Here is a 6,174-nt window from a genome sequence, read left to right as displayed (position 1 = left end):
TGTGTGAGAGATTGTGCGTGAGTGTGTGAGTGTGTGTGTGAGTGAGTGTGCGTGAGTGTGTGTGTGTGTGCGCGTGTATAAAACCTTTCAGGATCTAGTGAGAGAAAAAAGAAACTACGTTTGAGCAAGAGTTCCTAGATTATAATCAGGTTCACCACAATTCTAATCACACCACAGAAAATTTTCTTAGTTTTCTTATTTTTTTGTCTTGTTTTCTAGTATAAATATCTCAACATTCTTAAACCAAGATGCATTCACTTGAGAAGCAAAATGACTTAAGATATTATGTCTTGTTTGGTTTTTGCTTAAAAGAAAAATAAATATTTGCCAATGGGGCAAGAAAAATACTCTTATTTTGCCTTTGCGTTAATATTAAAGTACACATTAAAAATTACATGGAACTTTATATTTTTCTTATATATATATATATATATATATATATATATATATATATAGTTGTATTGATTTTCTAATAAGTTTTATTGTAAAAGTATGATTATAATATTTTTATATATATATTTAAAGATAGTACAATTAATTGTTAATATATTTGCAATGTACTATTGATAAAGGAAATATATTTGAAATACAATAAATTATAATTTATTTTTTCACCAGGGTGAAATAAGCCAAAAGTACTACGGGGCATATACTATTACCGCAAAAATAATACATTCATATCTTGTTTTTATGTTTGGAAGACACTCATGATAAACTTGTGATGTACTTGTAACACAAAGAAGGTGAAGTTCAATCTAATCAATCATGTGATTAGTGTCTATGGGCCAAGTATACTTAAAGTTGTTCCACTTCAGCACATAAAAGTACAGTAAATACACTTTAAATTCTGCTTTCCTTCAATTTAATTACAACTCAAATATACTTGGTACAAAACTGGTTGTTCGAAAATGGCAAAATGTAAGTTAACTAATCATGAACACATCTGAAGTATACACTTAAGTACGCCAACATGTAAAATACTTCTCATATATATTAAAATGCTTCTCGAAGATCAGTGCAAAGCATTATTAAACATGGAATGCAAACCCTAAACCAGCTGAAATGAAATCAAATTTCTATTCTCCTCAATGCATGTTTGAGCAAGACTGTAGGCTACATATTAAATTCAGCAGAATTCTAATCAGTTTATAAGCTGTAATTGATATACTGAAAACTGGTAATGTATTGTCAATTATAAACACACTGGTCTATATAGCTCAAATAGTTTACTGCACTTTATTCTTCTAGAATCTGAAGTCATGCACATGGAAAGATTAATTTACTTCCTCGTTGCATCATCGGCTGTTTAACTGGTTAGGCCTGTTGAGACTGTATTTAGCTTCGGTATAAAAGCAGAGCACACACACGAATGCAGTCGCAAATGTCTGCAGCTGCTGACTATAAAACAAGGATTCTCCCTGAAGATCTTTACTTCTTCATGACATCTCTCTTCGTCTTACAGGTGAGAAACATGTTTCTAACACTTGATTTCATTCATCATTAAATCCTGCTTTATACTGAGGAGCTTTATTCTCATACGGATGACTGGATTTTTGCCATTTTATTAGCAATGTTTTAATTTCTGCCACTTGTGAATGATTCGGTGCTTGTGTTATAACAGTGCCAGTCTCTGTATTCCTCGTTTCATATTGCATAAGCTGGCTTTTTTAATTAAACTGCATTTGTGTGCATGATCACAGATACGAATGGAGTGTAAAAAGAAAATAAAGCAAACTGAAAGCTGCTGGAGCAACAGATGAGCAAAAAACACGAGGACAGAGAGAAATGGAGGTCAGAAGTAAGACACAAACCTGTGAATCACAAGAGAAAAGCAGACAGATATCTGCTAGATGTGAGAGTATGGAGACACTAAAGCCGTACTGTAAGTGTTTGGTAATCATTCATCACATTTCAGTCTCAGTCTCGCTTGATTGGCTGTTGTTTCCTTAAAGCTCTTGTTATTAAGTGGCACATTTATACTGATTCAAATGAACGAAACATTTACAAACAGTGTTTGAGTGACAGAACATGTTCTGATCAATAACTTAAATGTATATGAGGATATCTGATATACAGTATGTTTGTGATTTCTAGTGTAATGTGATCCAGACGGACCTGTGACGTTTGATTCTGATGTTACAAGTGAGGTGAGATTCTCACATCGAACCCTTCATCACTGACGTCTATCATCATCATCATCAGACTACCGTTGACCTCCAGCCTTCTGGAAGCTTTAACAGACTCGTCCGAGCACAAACACACTCAGCAAGAGCGTCTTTCCCAGAGAACCTGCTGATGCTGCACTTTACTGTCAATCATACTGTGAACATTTGAGCTGCATCAGACAGAGACTTGTTTTTGTTTAACCAAATATTGGTTTCAATTTGCACTGCCTCATATTTCATGCATTTCCGTTTACTATGCACGTTGATTTATTTCATAGATTCTATCCACCTAATTTCTATCAGAATGGCCGTTTGTGAACTGAATGCGTCTGGCTTCCGGTCTCATGCACGCCCAGTTATTTTTAGCTGCACAAAACAGCTTTTTATGCTGTTTGAGATTGCAAAACCTCGTATTTACCATGTTATTTTAACGAATCGTCATTATAAATACACTGGTCTGTAGTGCAAATGGTTATACCATTTATGCCATTTAATTATTCTACACTCTAAAAAATGCTGGGTTAAATATAACCCAGTGCTGGGTTAAAAAGGGACAAAACCCAGCTATTGGGTTGTTTTGACCCATCGGATGGGTTCAAAACAACCCAATAGCTGGGTCAAAACAGACCAACCGCTGGGTCAAAACAACCCAACCGCTGGGTCAAAACAGCCCAACCGCTGGGTCAAAACAGCCCAACTGCTGGGTCAAAACAGCCCAACTGCTGGGTCAAAACAGCCCAACAGCTGGGTCAAAACAGCCCAACAGCTGGGTCAAAACAGCCCAACCGCTGGGTCAAAACAGCCGGGTCAAAACAGCCCAACCGCTGGGTCAAAACAGACCAAGCGCTGGGTCAAAACAGCCCAACCGCTGGGTCAAAACAGCCCAACCGCTGGGTCGCTGGGTCAAAACAGCCCAACCGCTGGGTCAAAACAGCCCAACCGCTGGGTCAAAACAGCCCATACCTTATATGTTCTTAATTAACAATAATGATTCAGTATTCTGTTTGTGCAACTGACTTCAAGCTATTTGTATACTGTCCTCCGTTCTCAAACTGCTGGTCATATTTAGGGTCATATTGATGCTGGAGTCAGTAACAGCATCTCAAAGCATGAAAAACTGTTGTTTAAACCCTCTCCAATGTAGATCTGTATTCACACAAAGAAACAGCTCAGTGTCTTCAGTTCACGGGACAGCAGCCGCGGCTCGTCTGAATGGACAAAACATTCATTTACTGGAAATCAGAGTTCTAAACTCAATCGTAAATGCCTTCAGCATTCCTCAACAAGTATTTCTAGGTGTTTCTAGTTATGAAATGACCAGGATATAATAAAATTGAGCGCATGGCGCCACCCTCAGGCTGAATAACGCAATGACACTGCACCGCATGTGAATCAGTAACCAGACATTACACCAGACTTCAGATTGAATCCAGCCTCTTATGAAGACTTTAGATGAACACTAGTGATGCAAAGTCCGATTCATTTCCGCGAACCGGTTCTTTTCGGACAGATCGGCTCATTGAACCGGTTCAAAAAGCCGATTCATCGGTTCCTGACGTCATCAAGCCATAACGTCTCTACGCATTTCTTTTCTAACAACTCTTGCAATGTTGTATCAATGAAAATTTCAAAGTCATTTGTGTCAACGCATATTGAAACATTCAAAAAATTTAGTTATTTCTGTGAAAGCGTATTGCTGATTATTACCATATAATTCACTTAAGTTAATGGAGTTTGTGGTCACAGTTTCATTCGCGGATCCTCAGATACGACTGACTGAGCAATATTGACTAGCCTACAACTCGGATAAGATTCCTAAAAGTTTCGCACCTACAGCACACATTACAGACACTGATGCACAAACGCGGATATGTTCTACATGTCTACAGTATAATGAATAAACCATTCTTATAAGCTCCTTGATTTCGCTTAAGCAACTTTAAATATAATATGCATGCACAATAAACTATTGTAAAATGCATTTACATCACTCGACAGAAATGTTTGTGCAGGTTTTTAATAAAATGTAAATTAATAACAGTCATAATAACCATATTTCCAGTACGCGCCTCAGGCTTGCACAGTATCGTCAACTCACTCATCAGAAACTTCGGTAATCTTCGGCAAACTTCGACAGTTGGTTGAACCGGCTCAGTCATCAACCCGGAACTAAAGTTCGATTCAGTTCGATTTGTGAACCGGCTCAACCGGTTACTTCCCGAGAACCGGCTCAAAAGAACGATTCGTTCAAGAACCGAACATCACTAATGAACACAACACTGAGAAGAGATGATGCTGACCCCTAGCCAGCTCTCAATCAACCTACAAAACTGACCAATTCTCTGTGAAGCTGCTTTGAAACAACATGTATCGTCATTGAAATGATAAATGTGAATGTGGAAAAAAAACTGAAATAAACCAATCCAGATTTATGTGAAGGAACTCAAACATTTCTCAAATGAACACAATAAATAGTCAGATAAAGTTAAAGAGTTACAGATCTACAAATATATATGAGAGTGTTTTCCAGCAGCAGCAATGAAAACACAAGCACAGATCTCTCTTCATCAGCTGATATGATGATCTCTACTGGATTCATTTAATAAAGTCACAAGAGTTTCTGAGAAATCACTAAACACAGACAGAATGTTTGAAACACTACTGAAGTCAAGCTGCTGACTGGAATCGAGCAGTTCTGCATCTTTGAATGCTTTGATCAGAATCCAGATCTCTTTCATTTCCAGTCAATTCTGTCCAGGATTCACTCCAAACCTTTGCTCAGTGTTTCGTCTCCTAAAACAGCCTGTTCTTTTGCTTCTGTGTTTCTGACAGAATCACTGTTATTCTCGTGTGCTTCAGCTCTCATTTCACACACAACATCTCTCTGCTTCTCCAGATTCACAGCAAATGAAGAGAAGCATTTCTGTTCTTACCAGAGACTCTTTCTGGATTCATCCGACAGCTGAAGAAGATGATGATGATTTATATCAAGCAAATCTCCATAATCTCCTCCTGAGTGAAGAATATGCGTAAAATAATGGATCAATTATGTTTCGCTCATTTAAATGCTACAGAAATTTGTAAAATAAGGCAATTATTTCTGTACAGAAAATGTTAGAATCCAGGATGAATACTATACAAAACATACCCTTTCAATGATCATGAAGTAAATATTTATTCAAGAGAAGCACCTGCTCAGAGAATATCTGACTTCAGACGCAGTCATGTTGTTTCTAGAGTTTCCAATCTCAGTCTAAAGGTTAAATGAAGAGCATGTAAATGTGATGAAATCAGCAGCTCACCAATGACTTTAACAGAAACACAAGAGCTCAAGACTCACTCAGTCCTGCTCTTTACACTGATAACTGAATGACATTCACTGAATTAAACTGAAAGAATGTCACTTCTCTCAAACAGAAATTAAGGAATTAATAATTAAATGTGTGTCAGTAGAGTGTTTTCAATTGAATATTAACTGCAGTTATTATCTTTGTCCACTAGATGGCACTAGAACTAGATTTTCAGACTCAAAGGCCTTTAGTTTCAGGTTCCAGTATGAGAAGAGATCTGATCTGAAGCTGAATGTGGATCATAATGTCACTCATGGACAGTGTTGGGGAAAGTTACTTTTAAAAGTAATGTATTACAATGTTGCGTTACTCCATAAAAAAGTAACTAATTGCGTTACTTAGTTACTTTTTATGGAAAGTAATGCGTTACGTTACTTTTGCGTTACTTCTTAAATCTGGACAGGGCTTGCTTGTTTGTTTTTAAAATAAAAAGTGTTATATTTTTGGCAAACATAAAAGCCTTTTCACACCGAAAGTGAAGTGAATAAGCCTCAGGCTGAAGGGAAAGTACATTTACGTCCGTACAGTAGAACGCAGAAGAAGAAATTTCAACACACTTCAGCAACAAAAAAGAAGAAGAAATGTTAGCTTATTTTTGCTTATTAGTATAGTTGAATTGGATCATCGAAGGTCAGCAGCAAATTGGTTAATAAAATGAG

At 37.0% G+C, this 6,174-nt stretch overlaps 1 long non-coding RNA gene across 1 annotated transcript; it reads left to right on the top strand.

Moving 5' to 3' along the window:
* Window positions 1-1,383: 1,383 nt before the first annotated feature.
* LOC107736866 (uncharacterized) lies at window positions 1,384-2,685 on the top strand. Its single transcript, XR_001639750.1, has 3 exons — window positions 1,384-1,462; window positions 1,701-1,882; window positions 2,095-2,685. It is a non-coding gene; the product is annotated as an uncharacterized LOC107736866 (long non-coding RNA).
* The last annotated feature ends 3,489 nt before the right edge of the window (window positions 2,686-6,174 follow it).

This window comes from Sinocyclocheilus rhinocerous, unplaced genomic scaffold (assembly GCF_001515625.1).
Source record: "Sinocyclocheilus rhinocerous isolate Xijiao unplaced genomic scaffold, SAMN03320098_v1.1 scaffold2868, whole genome shotgun sequence".
In the NCBI taxonomy this organism is placed as follows: domain Eukaryota; kingdom Metazoa; phylum Chordata; class Actinopteri; order Cypriniformes; family Cyprinidae; genus Sinocyclocheilus; species Sinocyclocheilus rhinocerous.
Note: the sequence above shows the minus strand (reverse complement) of the source record. Positions and strands in the feature narration are given on the sequence as shown.